General features: G+C 40.9%; 1 protein-coding gene across 4 annotated transcripts in view; it reads right to left on the bottom strand.

Moving 5' to 3' along the window:
- GRIN2A (glutamate ionotropic receptor NMDA type subunit 2A) overlaps window positions 1-14,102 on the bottom strand; it is a 432,458-nt gene that overhangs the window by 31,436 nt on the left and 386,920 nt on the right. The gene's annotated exons all lie outside the window — the stretch shown is intronic.

Raw genomic sequence — 14,102 nt, 5'->3', positions numbered from 1 at the left:
TGAAAAATCATGGAATATAAAAGTGTATCTAACCAAAAATTATAATTATTTAAAGAAATGTGTCTGCAAGCAACAGGGATCAGGAGATAATATCTAAATTAAAAATAATTATGTTAAAGTTGCAGGTCGGGGTGATTATATGTACAGTCAGCCCTTTCTGTATTTGTGAATTCAAATGATCATGGATTGAAAATATTTTGGGGAAAAAATGGTGTCTGCGCTAAACGTATACAGACTTTTTTTTCTTGTCATTGTTTCCTAAACCATATGGTGTAACAACTATTTAGATAGCATTTATATTGCATTAGGTATTATAAGTAAACTAGAGATGATTTAAAGTATAAGAAAAGATGTGCATGGATTATATTCAAATGCTATACCATTTTATATCAGGAACTTGAGCATCCACAGATTTTGGTGTCTGTAGGAGGTCCTCAAACCAATCCTTCACCATACTGAGGGACCACTGTATATATAATACATTGCCTTTCCAAATGAAAGTGTTTAAAAAATATAGACTGAGAGGGATTTGGGGCCACTCTTTATCCATCCCATAAATCTTGCACGAGCCTATGTGACATCAATGTTTGACTTACCAACAAGCCATTCATTATGTCTTATTTCCACTTTGATGGTTCTCTTGACATTTGACTTTCCCTGGTTTGAGCAATTCACTGCTTGTCAGGCACGGGCCTGGCATGCTGACCTTGTACTAATCCTGGTGTTGGATTGATAACAGACACTAAGATTCTGAATCGCAACAGGCCTCTTAGGGAAATCACTGCAAATTTACGCAGATAAAATCCCCTGGAGTTTTAACACTGAGGAAGAGTCAATGGCTCTCCAGGATATTTATGGATTTTATCTGTTTCTTAAGTAAGTACTGTTCCATTATTATTCCAAATATGTCTCTAGTTAAAATTAGGAGGGAAATAAACAAGTCTAATTTTTATGGTACCATCTGGTCACAGGCCAATGGAGAAGCAGTTAAGTCCTTTATTGCTAATCTATGCTTAGAACTGACATTTTTCTTCTTTAAAATCGTTGCATTTCTGAATAAATTGTTTGCCCTAGACAGTTTTTAGGTCATAGGAGAGTAAAAGTGACTTAGTTGTTGGGGCATCAAAATGGTTATTAATGATCACCCCCTTCTGCCATCTATATCAGCATATTATCCTTGTGTATACATGATGTTTACATGCATGCAAAAGTCATCCATGTACATGGGAGCAATAATGAAATCCATATAAAAAATTAGACTCAATCAATGGTCTTTAGGCGCACTTTCCCCATGGTTTCAAATGAGACCCCGTCTACATGTATAAGGAATCAGGAGAGCCATTGTGTCCAAATCTAGTTCCAGATCCGATTTAATTGATAGAAGTGCTGGCTCAGTCTTTGCCCAAATGTGGGGTTTTCAGTTTTGCCTGCTTTATTTTTAACACTGTTATTATAGTCAATAAATGAAAATGAAATCTTTGGAAGCAATAAAGGCTTTCATGTCTATTTCCATCCTTCCTGAATGAGGAAGCTTAACATTCAGATAACAAAGCTTATCTGACTACATCTTCCATTCATAGCCTACCCTCATATCTCCTATGTTCTTTATTGTGGTTGGCATGTGGACTGATGCTTAGAAGTGCCAAACCATTTATGCCTCTAGTGTTCACAATCACCAAGGTCTCTGTGTAAACCTAATTAGAAGCCCTGAGAGAAAAAAGAATGAATAAAACACAGGGAAAAGATTCAATATCACGGACCCCAACTGAGTGATTGGATGGCCACTGATATTTGTACTCAGCATCTGTCAATCAGAGGATAAAATGTTTCTAAATGGTAAATATTGTTAAAGAGTGATTCTTAAACCTTATGGATGGAGCTGAAGACTCTTATTCTTAGTAAACTAACAAAGGAACAGAAAACCAAATACTCCATGTTCCCACTTTCAAGTGGAAACTAAAGTGAGAACACATGGATATATAGAAGGGAGCAACACACACTGGGGCCTAATGGAGGTTGGAGGATAGGAGGAGGGAGAGGATCAGGAAAAACAAATAATGGGTACTAGGCTTAATACCTGGGTGATGAAATAATCTGTACAACAAACCCCCATGACACAAGTTTACCTATATAGCAAACCTGCACATGTACCCATGAACTTCCAGTTTTTTAAAAAGGATTATATGGCTGGGCACGGTGGCTCACACCTGTAATCCCAGCACTTTGGGAAGCCGAGGCAGACAGATCACCTGCGGTCAGGAGTTCAAGACCAGCCTGGCCAACATGGCAAAACCCTTTCTCTACTAAAAATACAAAAATTAGCTGGGCGTGGTGGTGGGTGCCTGTAATTCCAGCTACTCAGGCGGTTGAGGCAGGAGAATCGCTTGAACCCAGGAAGCGGAGATTGCAGTAAACTGAGATCACACCACTGCATTCCAGCCTGGGCAACAAGAGCAAAACTCTATCTCAAAAAAATAAAAAAATATATATATATGTGTGTGTGTGTGTGTGTATGTGTGTGCAAAGGGAGCAAATGCCTGCTTTAAGAATTTTCACTTAAAAGTTACAAAATATTATAAAATTATGTACATGGAGATTCAATTTAGAACACTAGATAAAAAGTATAAGTTTCAATTAAAAAAAAAAAAAACCTTAATGTGCATTAGAATCATCCAGAAAGGATGTAGAAATACCCCACAGGCGGTGAAAGTTAGGTGTCTGTATTTTCATTTGGCTTGCCAAGTGATTCTATTGGATGCAAAAATGTCAAAAGCATCTCCACATGCAAGGGCAATAGAGCAGGAGTGTTTAATCATTTTTATATCCCACCACCTGGAGTTTAAAATCTGCTCAGTTGTTCTTTGTTGAATCAACGACTAGAGGGGAGAATGAATGAATGAACAAATGGGTGAATAAATGGGAAAGGGGTTGTCAATGGCACCCAGTTCTTCCTAACTTGATTAGAAAGTTAGTAATTTACAGACTAGCCCAGCTCATGCCCAACTGTGATTTCTGCCTTTGAAGTCTCAATTTGATTAAAACACGTTTAGCAAGGAACAATAACTTTCCGAAATTCTGGAGATTATGCAGCTCCAAGAAGCTCTGTGGGGAACAAGCAATTCCAGCAACCAAGACAGGTCTTTGTGAACCTGGAGAGGCTGCTTTGCAAGCCTGTATCGAGGCCAAACATCTGACTTCTCTTAATTACATTCTGTCCTTGTTTCATTCCTTCTCATCTCTTGCTTCTGGGTCCTTAGTTTTCCCCAAACTGGCAGGGTTGAATGATCTCAAAAATTAGGCTGGGCCTGCTCCCATGGTGCTAGGGCCTGAGGCATGGACGAGTCTCGTTCACCATGGAACAACGGAAAAAAAGTGTAGGTCACTTTCTCTCCCACCCTAAACTTCTGTTGCTAAGCGATTTTGCCCAGTACCATCTGCAGGGGAATGATGCTGTTTCATTAGTAAAAGAGGAAGGAGCACTGACTCTGGGGTGTGACCTACCTGTGTTTAAATCACAGCCTTGCCCCTTTCCAGATGAGAAAACCTGTCTTCCAAGATGTCTATGAGGGTTTATAGCAGCTAAAGAAGCAGTATCACATAAAGGTTAAAGCAAAGATCCTGGCGCCCTCCTGCGTAGGTACCAATTGTACCAATCTCAGGTCTCCCACTTAGCTGGATAATCCTGGACACCTTACTTAACTGACCTGTGACTCAGTTTCCTCATATGTAAATAGGAATGAATAATCATAACTCCATGCCATTTAGTCATTGTGAGGAGCAAATGAAATTAATATAAGGACTAAACTCTGACCATTTTCTTCTCTTGCCCAAAGTCCTATCTAAGGGGCCTGAAGAGTCACACCCTCCAAATCATAAAGTCTCATCAGAGGGGTTTTATTCCATGCTATGTAACATGGCTTAGTTTCCAACTTGACTCTGGCAGAACATCACATGACAGATAAAGAAGGAAGTCAAAACATTTTACCCCCAAATATGTTTCTTTGCCATATTTTTTAATGGCCTGCAAAGCCATCCTTGTTGTGGAAAATTGCATCTATATATGTTCTCTATTAACATAACAAGATCTTTCCCCATTACAGGCCCTCCTGATCTTGAAGAGACTGAGAGGCCAGGGTCTTTTAGAGGTCTGAACAGAAAACACTGAGGCTTCACGCACCGGAGAACTGTAGTCTCCACAATCCCTTCTCTTAACCCAGAAACTCCTTTCTTTTGATTCCAGGCCTTTCTATAATAATTTAAGTCTTTCAACCAATTGCAAATCAGAATATCTCTGGACTTTGACTCTACCTTTTACTTGTGCCCCACTCCCCCACCCCATACCACGTTATCCTGCCCTATCAGACTGCACCAATGCACACCTCACATGTATTGATTGATGTCTTTTGTCTCCCTAAAACGTGTAAAACCAGGCTGTAGCCTGACCACCTTGGGCACATGTTCTTGTTCTCAGGACCTCCTGTGGGGCTGTGTCATGGGTCATGGCCCTCACAGTTAGCTCAGAATAGATCTCTTGGAATATTTTACAGAGTTTGACTCTTTTTGTGGATAAATACATAAAGGAATGAGATGATTTTTGTGACATATAGTTATCCTTCTCATAAGTGTTACTTATTATGATAAATATCTATAACAATCATGGTAGCTGTTGAACTACTTCCATGTAGAGAAATGGAAAACTGTCCCACCCTCTTAAACGAGGTTTTCAGATGCTCTGCAATTCCTCTCCTGTCCATTTTTATTTTGCATTTATCTCTTTAATTGGGCTGAGGCTGCTGGTTGAAATGGGTGTTGCTGAGTCATCTGAGGACACAGGGACCTATGTCAGGAAGAATTGCTGGCAGGGAAGCCATCAAACGACAGATTAGACATCTCCGAGGCAGGAGTGAGTCACCCGGTGGTCTGTGCTTTGTACTAACACACTGGAGCCGAGGAGAAGCAGGGACGGCTCTGAGACATCTTCAGTTTCATCTGCAACATGGCTAATTCTCAATCTAATAAAACCAGCTTGCTCTGTGGAGGCACAGGCTAAACACTGCCTAAACTACCATTTAGCAAACGTCTCTTACCTCTCCCACTCCTTCTTTCTTTGCCTCTCTCTCCCTTTACTCCTTTTTTTTTTTTTTTTTTTTTTTTTTTTTGCTATCTCTTCCTTTCTCCTCTCTTTCCTTACTTTTTGACTCTGTTATTTTCTTATTTTCTTTTCTTTACTTCTGAGACAGAGTCTCATTCTGTTGCCCAGGCTGGAGTGCAGTGGCACCATCTCGGCTCACTGCAACCTCCGCCTCCTGGGTTCAAGTGATTCTCCTGCCTCAGCCTCCTGAGTAGCTGGGACTACAGGCACCCGCCACCACATCCGGCTAATTTTTGTATTTTTTAGTAGAGATAGGGTTTCACTGTATTGAAAAGGCTGGTCTTGAACTCCTGATTCACCTGCCTCAGCTTCCCAAAGTGCTGGGATTACAGGCGTGAGCCACTGCGCCCGGCCTTCTCTGCCCTTCTTATCTCTCTCCAGACAGTCTAGACTAGGTGCCATCAAACTTGTTCTGTAAAGGGCCAGATAATAACCATTTTGGCCTTTGCAGGCCTTACAGTTTCTATTGCAATGACTGGGCTTTACATGCGATTGGGTTTCAATAAAACTTTATTTTCAAAACCAGGCAGTAAGTGGGATTTGGGTCATGGGTTTTGATAAATGCTAAAGGAAATACATTTTCTCTTGGTCACCCTCTTCATCATAAACCAGCAGAATAAAGCACAGATTTCAGCCTCATGGTCCTAATTTCTGGGCCTCTGAAGTTCCTGGCCACTCTCTCCCAGGTTCTTGATTAAAGAGACTGAATCCCATATTCCAGAACCCTCCCTAGATCTGGTGGACATGGAAGAATCATGAGTTCTGACTTATGTTGCTGACTACTATGTGGGAACACCTGAATTCCTGTCTAAGGTTAGAGAATTTGGAAAACAAACCTTGGTTGATAAGATATATGAAACACACACACACACACACACACACACACACACACACACACAAAAATAAATTAAGGAGGATGCTTTTGAGTGTTTAAATTCTTAGGACTGCAGTAGCAAGTTTAGCAAAGGACACAGTAGGAGCTTGATCCAGTTTGGCAAAGGGTCTGACTAAGACAACTGTGCAATTATCACTCCTGGTTGTTGGGGTTTTAGAATTCTCTATTCATGCTAATGACATAACGACATTGCAATGAACAAAACCACATCAGTGAAGTACAGCAAAAATCAAGGGTAGAGCAACACAGTTTTATTTCACAAGCTCCTCCTTAGGGAAGGGATTAGAGCTAGAGTTTGGAAGAGGTTTGCATGGAAGAAAGGGAGAAGCTGTGAACAGGGCTGGTTTGTCAAAGAAAGACATAAACCAAGGGTGTGTGCCCGGGAACATTATGGACATGAAACTTGCCTACTGTCCCCCACATAAGTATGCAGTCTTGCCTGAAATAAACAACGCATGTGCTTTGGAGTCCACACTGTTTCTCCTATCTCTTGCCTCTACTGTGCTGCAGGGAAGGAGGGGGTCCTGGGAGACAGCAAGGCTCATTCTACTGGAAGCTTTATGATTTGGATAGGGCTGCTGACCAATATGCCTGGAGATACCCCAACTGTCCTCTATGACCCTTACTCCTACTGCAGAGGTCAAGTCTTTCCCAAAGAAACAGAACAAAGGATCATCACTGGTTTCGTGTTCCCTTTATTTTGTTTCTAATATATAATTTGTCTAGGAGGCAGAGAACCTGGGTTTGAGCCTCAACTCTGCACTGCTTCACTGCATCCTTAGGTGAGGTCGTATCCCCTCTCTGGCTTCGGGTTTCCCTATTACTGGACTAAGTAGCAATTTATGATCCAATACAGTTGTAAAAGCCAGGGAATATATAATTCTGTTGGTTATATACATCATATTGCACATATTACATATATGCATAGATATGCCTGATACGCATATTGCATATATTGCATTAAAGAGCTTAATATAGGGATATTTGACTATTATAATATACAAGTAAGACAATGGAGGAATTTGCCTCTATCTTGTAGTTAATACAGTAGTAAGATGCTTGGAAAGACTGTCAAAAGTTTGGCAGTAATTCAGTGGTTACCTCCTTGCATCTCTCTAGAGGTATCTAGTGTCCTTTCTAAAGAAAGTATGGTCCCTTTCATTAGAGAAGATATTAAATCGATGACATAAGTCTTGCAAAAGTATATCTGCAGTATTTTCTACTTCATTCATTCATTTTTTCATTCATTAAACAAGTTTTGTTTATGTACCCGCTGTATGCCAAGCTCCACTGAGTCCTGCAGTAAGGGAATAGCAACAAGGATGGACACGGATAGTGTATGCCCTCAAAGAACCTATAATGTAGTGCACTCAAGTGGCCAGCGGACATGGAGAGGTCAACAATGGCATCTAATGTGTGCCAGGCACAGGGCTAGCTTCTTTATGTTTATTTTCATACTTAATTCTTAAAGAATTCTGATTTTAAAATGAGGAAACTGAGACTCTAAGAAATTAATTTGCCCCAGGTCACACCACTAGGAAACTGTAGAACCTTCATCTTACTTATTTCACCTCTCTTGCTTTGCTAAATGCCACAAACATGGAGATAACGGAGTTCACAGGCAGAGTATCCAGCTTAGAGGTCTTTATGGGAGTCTTCACAGAGGAGCACAGAGGCTGAAGGATGGATGAGATGTCAAATCAGGAAATGGGGTTAGGAAAAGAAGGAAGCAGGAATTCCATTTTTACAGGGTGTTGCATGCAGCAATCCACACTTATCTAAAAAAAAATTTCAAATGGTGAAATTTTGGATGCTGTACAAAGTTGAATGGAAAAAATATTCAGGGGTAAGGGGCATTCAAGGATTTCCCCAATCCACACTGCCATGCCATTCCTAAGCCAGCCCCAAGAAGTCTGGCTGTGAAGGCCTCTCAGGCATATGCCATCCTCAGGATGGACGCATGTGTGGTCATCACTGCCTGAGCTGTGGGACTGTCCAGCTCTACCCTAGACTCGGATGTCAGCCCAAAGATATTAAGCTGGGAAGCTGATCAAGGGCAGTGTTGAGGATATTAGCAACCCATCCAGTGGCCCAGAGCAATTTATGAGAATTCTAATTAGATACAAGGACTTCTGTAACCACACAAACACTCTCTACTCTGTCTGCCAGCATGGGGCCCCCTGCTGTCAAAAGCTATCTTGTATGCTTCAGTGGAAGAGCGACCAACAAAAAAAGGACTCAGGATGCCAACACTGACCCACTCAGAGGGAGAAAGTGAGCTTCTCCCTTGACTTCCCTGCCAAGGCTCCCCGACTCCAAGATCTGTGAGCATCATTATGCTGAACGGTGCTTTTAAAGCTCTAGAGTCCATTGCAGCAAGGCTCCTTATTAACATGAGAGCAGGGTTTGTGGTCCTCTCCAATCTGAATTATTGCTGGCAAAAGTTGCAGTACAAAAGGAACAGAGGGAACCTGATGAACTAAAATTGTGTGTGTGTGTGTATCTGTACTTTCAAATATTTAACATATGATTATATGTCCAAATATGATATAACTAGGGTCACTCACTAGTTTTAACACTTGGAGAGTCCGGGCAAAATTGGTTGAATTGGTCACTCTATTCATGTTATTATTTTTGGAGACAAGGTCTCACTCTGTCACCCAGGCTGGAGTGCAGTGGCATGATCATGGCTTACTGCAGCCTCAAACTCCTGAGCTCAAGTAATCCTCCTGCCTCAGTCTCCTGAGTAGGTGGGCCTACAAGCATGTACCACCATGCTCAGCTAATTTTTAAAATTGTTTTTGTAGAGATGGGTTTTTCTATGTTGCCTGGGCTGATCTTGAACCCCTGGATTCAGGCAATCCTCCCACCTCACATTCCTGAGTAGTTAAGATCACAGGCGCGAGCCACTGCACCTAGCCTAATATAATATCAATGAGAGAGATATATGTGCCATATCTTTCAAATATTTCACATATACTATATATGTAATATATATATAATCTATTATATACACCTAAATATGATATAGGTGCAATTGAATATACCATATACATAATTTTTAAAATATATAATATATACATCTAATTTTATGTGTTATATGAACACAGACTAGACATTAGGGACGAGTAATGTATACTGGAGTTTAAAAATAAATCCACAACCATTAAAACTGAGCTAAATACAAAGAAGATTAAATGCTTCTCAATGCTAAAAAGTATTACTTACAGCTAAGCTGACCCGGCCGCCTGCAACCCAGGTTTCTCCTTGCAGCCTGGTTTAGTGGAAAAATGATCAGAATTGGACTCAGATGAACTAGAGCCAATTGTTACCTCTATAAAAGTCTGAACAGGGTGTTGTCCATTGGCTGGTAGCATCAGCATCACCTGGGGGCTTGTTAGAAATGCTGGGTCTCAGGCTCCACCCTAGACCCACTGAAACAGAGTCTTTGTTTTAGGAAGATCCCCAGGTGATTCTTGCTCATGGTAAAGCTAAAGAAGCTCTGCTGCAGTTCACTTGACCCACTGGAGCCTCATTGTCCTGCTTTGTGGAATGGAGATACTAAGAGTTACTTCAGAATGTTATATAAAGGCTTACTAGGATATTATATGTGATGTGCTTGGCATAATGCTGAACCATAGATGAGAGGCCCCAAAACAATTTTTTTTCCCTCCTTTTTCTCAGCACCATTTGTGTCTGAACAATAAAATTAGGCATTCTTGTTCTTCTCGGTATCTTGTTTTCTGGTCCCTAGATATCAGAAGGGTTTGACCTTTATGGTCTTTCTTCCGCTTCTTCAAATCCCAGAATCATTTTTTTGAAAATCACAAAATGTATGAGATAGATGGGACCTATGGGATCCTCTGTTCACCTTTACTTCAAAGCCAGAAATGCCATTCTTTAAGTCGAAGGCTTACCCAGTCTTCAGGTTCTCACTCAAGTGTCACCTTTTAGGGACCAAGCAGAATCGAGGTACTCAATAAAGAGTTGCTGGGTGCTGGATGAATGAATGGCAGAGCCTTCTATGAACCCTGGCCCATTCTATTTTTTGTCTAAATCTTGCCACACTTGTTTTCTTTATGAATCATTCTGTCCTTTATTCTTATATTTAAAGATACTAGTTATGTCTCATATTTCTCCTTGACCACTCTATCATCTACCCAACACACCTAAGAAGAATATATATGTATATACATATACATACATAAGAATATATACCACATATATAACACATGTATGTATATATGTATTTATGTCTACATATGTGTATATATACATATATGATATAAATTTATATATGTGAACTACTAGACATGTTTCAATTTTAGGATAAGATGTTTTGCATTTATACATCTGTTAACCTACTGGACTGTAAGTTCATTGAGGGTAAGAAGAAAAAGACCATGACATCCCCTTCTTGAAACATCAGTACCTACGAAGGCATCTGTTTCTCAGTAAATGTTGGGTATCGATGCTGATCAATGCCGGAAAGTGCCAATGAGCACTGCTACTCCAGGACTGAGAGTCAAAGATGCCATGGTGCACTCTATCATTTTAGAAAGACCACAGACAATTAGATGGGAAAAGGAAGGCCACATCTTGCTAGGATCTTGTGTACGCTTCCAGGCAGATGAGCAGTCTTTTTCCTAGGGAAATGCGTGGCAGGCTTCACGTAAGAGGTTCCCTCAATAACCAAACACTCCATTCAAAGGTTATATTTACACAGCTCATTAGGAAAATTTTTTATACTTTTGACACTCATTAGACTCATAATCGTCCACTGAAGCTACTGTATAACAAGAGATAAACACTCCATTCTAGATGAATAATTAGGTACTGCTCAGCACTCTGCTCTTTACACATCTAATTTTAGAGCATAATTAATCCTGCTGAAGCTGCATACGATAAGTGAAATATTTATGCAGCTGTGTTAATTCATGTATTTACTCCTAGAGAGACATTCAGAATTGGTCATGGCTTTCCGGGAAGATCATCTGGAGACACCCCCTGGAGCAATGGCATTTTCTCTCCCAAGTCTTTGCCTCCAGATGGCCTCAAGAGATGAAGCTGAAAAGACACACTTCCCAAACCCAACAGTCTGACCAGGAAGGCAATGAGCCAGAATAGAAAATATCTATGAGAACCTAGATGTTCTGTAAGTATATCAACAAACCCCTGGCCCATCTGGATGCTTTTACTGTTTATTTTTTATTTGATGCAAAGAAGACCTTTTCTGTTTAGCACCACAAACGTCGTTTCTATGTTACTAACTTGACTATATTATTGCCAGTGCAACACTAAAGAAGTTGTTTGATACTAGAGTAGTGCACAGGCAACTATGGTGATGATGAGAAGGAGAAGGATGAAGAGGAGGAGGAGGGTGGTGGTGACGGCCATGATGATGGTGGTGATGATGGTGGTAATGAGGATGATGGCATTGGTCATGATGATGATGATGATAATGACTGACGGTGATGATGATGGTGATGATGATGATAATGACTGATGGTGATGATGATGATAATGATAATAATGATATCAGAACAACTCTTTATCTTAAATAGGAGCCGGGTAAAATGAGGCTGAGCCCTACTAGGCTGCATTCCCAAATGGCTTAAGGCATTCTAAGTCACAAGATGAGATAGAAGGTGGGCACAAGATATAGACCATAAAGACCTTGCTGATAAAACAGGTTGCAGTAAAGAAGCCGGCCAAAACCCACCAAAACCAAGATGGCAAAGAGAGTGACCTCTGGTCATCCCCACTGCTACACTCCCACCAGCGCCATGACAGTTTACAAATGCCATGGCAACGTCAGGAAGTTACCCTACATGGTCTAAAAAAGGGATGCATGAATAATCCACCCCTTGTTTAGCATGTCATCAAGAAATAACCATAAAAATGGGCAACCAGCAGCCCTTGGGTCTGCTCTATGGAGTAGCCATTCTTTTATTCCTTCATTTTCTTAATAAACTTGCTTTGACTTTACTCCATGGACTCGCCCTGAATTCTTTCTTGCATGAGATCCGAGAACCCTCTCTTGAGATCTACATCAACACCCCTTTTCTGTAACAACGATGGTGATGGCTAACATTTATTGAACCACTTCTACGTTACAGGGTCTATGCTAAGCTATGCACTTGACATGTATTCTCCCATTTCATCTTCACACCAACCTTATTGGTAAATATTTCTGTATCCTTTCACAGATGAATAAACTGAGGCTAAAAAAGATCACTTCTTTCACAGAAGTATTTGTAAATGCAACAGATTTAGTTCAGATGTGCACTAAATTACTCCTTCCTAAAGGATTTACACATCTTAAGAGTTGAATTAGTCATCTTTGATAGATACCTTAGAGAATTAAATGTAACAACAGTCTTCCCTAATTGGTCCCCTTCCAGAGGAAGGTCCCTGAAGTAGAAGCTTTGCCCCTTACTAGCTAGGGGATTTGCCCTCTGAGATTGAATTTCCTCCTCTGTAAAGTGGGAATAAGCAACATTTAACCTCATAAGGTTACGAAGATTACATTGAGGAACATATGTAATGCATCTAGTATGATGATTGACATATCCAAGTCCCTAAATATGTTAGCTGTTTTATAATAGATGGTTCGAGAGTGACACCAATGGTGGGTGGGGCTAGAGTTAGAACTCACTTATTTGACAGATACCTATCACATTTAAAAGTTTCCTGCCGAATGAAATACATCTTAATATCAACCATTCATCTACACACGTATTTATTCATTCAACCCTTTATTGACCAATTACCTGTGATGTTCAGTGTTTTGTTTTAATGCTGGAAACAAGACTCCTGTTTGCTGAGTAGTTCCCCCCTGTAAGGGTGTTTATCCACCCCCGTGACAGGCAAAACATTTGGCCCCAATTCTTCAGTGTACTCTCAGTATCCACACTTTTGCCATAAAACTTCAAAATCTGTCATATGAAAGGTAGAGTATACCCGCAATCCCTTGACCATGAACTTGGACACCTGACTTGCTTTGGACAGAAGGATATTAGCAGACATGAACATGACCAAGCAGCGGCTTGAAATGTGCCTGTGCAGCTAGGCATTCCTTTCTGTGCTTCTGCCATAGCCAGGAAAAGAGTTTCCCCAGGTAGCTGCTACCCTTTCAGCCTGAGACACAGCATAAACACGTGTGGAGCAGAGACCACACTGTTAAATCATGGGCTTGTGGCAGGAAGCAGAGGCACTATCCCCACCCCAGGCAGAGCTTTTCCACTCAACCTGCGCTACCATGAGGAAAAGAAATGCTTATTGTTGTACGCCTCTAAGATCTCACAGCAAAAAGCTGACCAACACAGCCACAAATCATTATTACACAACAGAGAACATGGCCAGTGATCTGAGGAAGGTACGAATGCCCTAAGGGGAATTCAAAGACTCAGATGTTCTTATTTGGGAGTTAAATATAAAACACCTTTCGCATGTTTGATGGCACTGTGAGAATCTAGGATTTAATTCTGTGAATAGAAAGCAGATAAGAAGCCAGAAGTAATTGTGCACTTCATTCAAATTCACACCAACCCTACGCACTAGCTAACCTCTGCCTATTTTGATATTGCATTTCACCGTAGTGGTAACTAGATTTTTCTCTCCCACCTCTAGCCCAGCATAGCACATTCAGTAACCATCTCTGAATATAGCCTCCACCTATTAGAATGGTGCTTCTGCCCTCTGGCCTGAGCCTTTCTATCCCCCTCATACTGAGCTCATTTTTGGTGTTAACCTGCTATCTGAGCTGACTTTGCTTTTTCCATGTCCTCAGTGTTATTAATGAAAAGGAAACCAACCTGCCATTCCAAGCCATGGCCAGTCTCTAGAGGCCATGCCAGGAAACTCTGGGCTACAGTGAGATTACCAGCTATGAAGTAGAAAGGGCAGACAGGAAGAAATGCTTCTGGTGACACAGCTGGCCCAAGTGGCTGTTTAGTTCTATAAATGCCACAGCCTCATTAGGCTGTAACAGAGATTGAATTTCCTTCATTCCTCCATGGGAGAAGAACATGAGTTGCCAAGTTGGTACAACCT

Source organism: Theropithecus gelada, chromosome 20 (genome assembly GCF_003255815.1).
Source record: "Theropithecus gelada isolate Dixy chromosome 20, Tgel_1.0, whole genome shotgun sequence".
NCBI classification, from domain to species: domain Eukaryota; kingdom Metazoa; phylum Chordata; class Mammalia; order Primates; family Cercopithecidae; genus Theropithecus; species Theropithecus gelada.
This window is presented reverse-complemented; position numbering and strand designations above follow the sequence as displayed.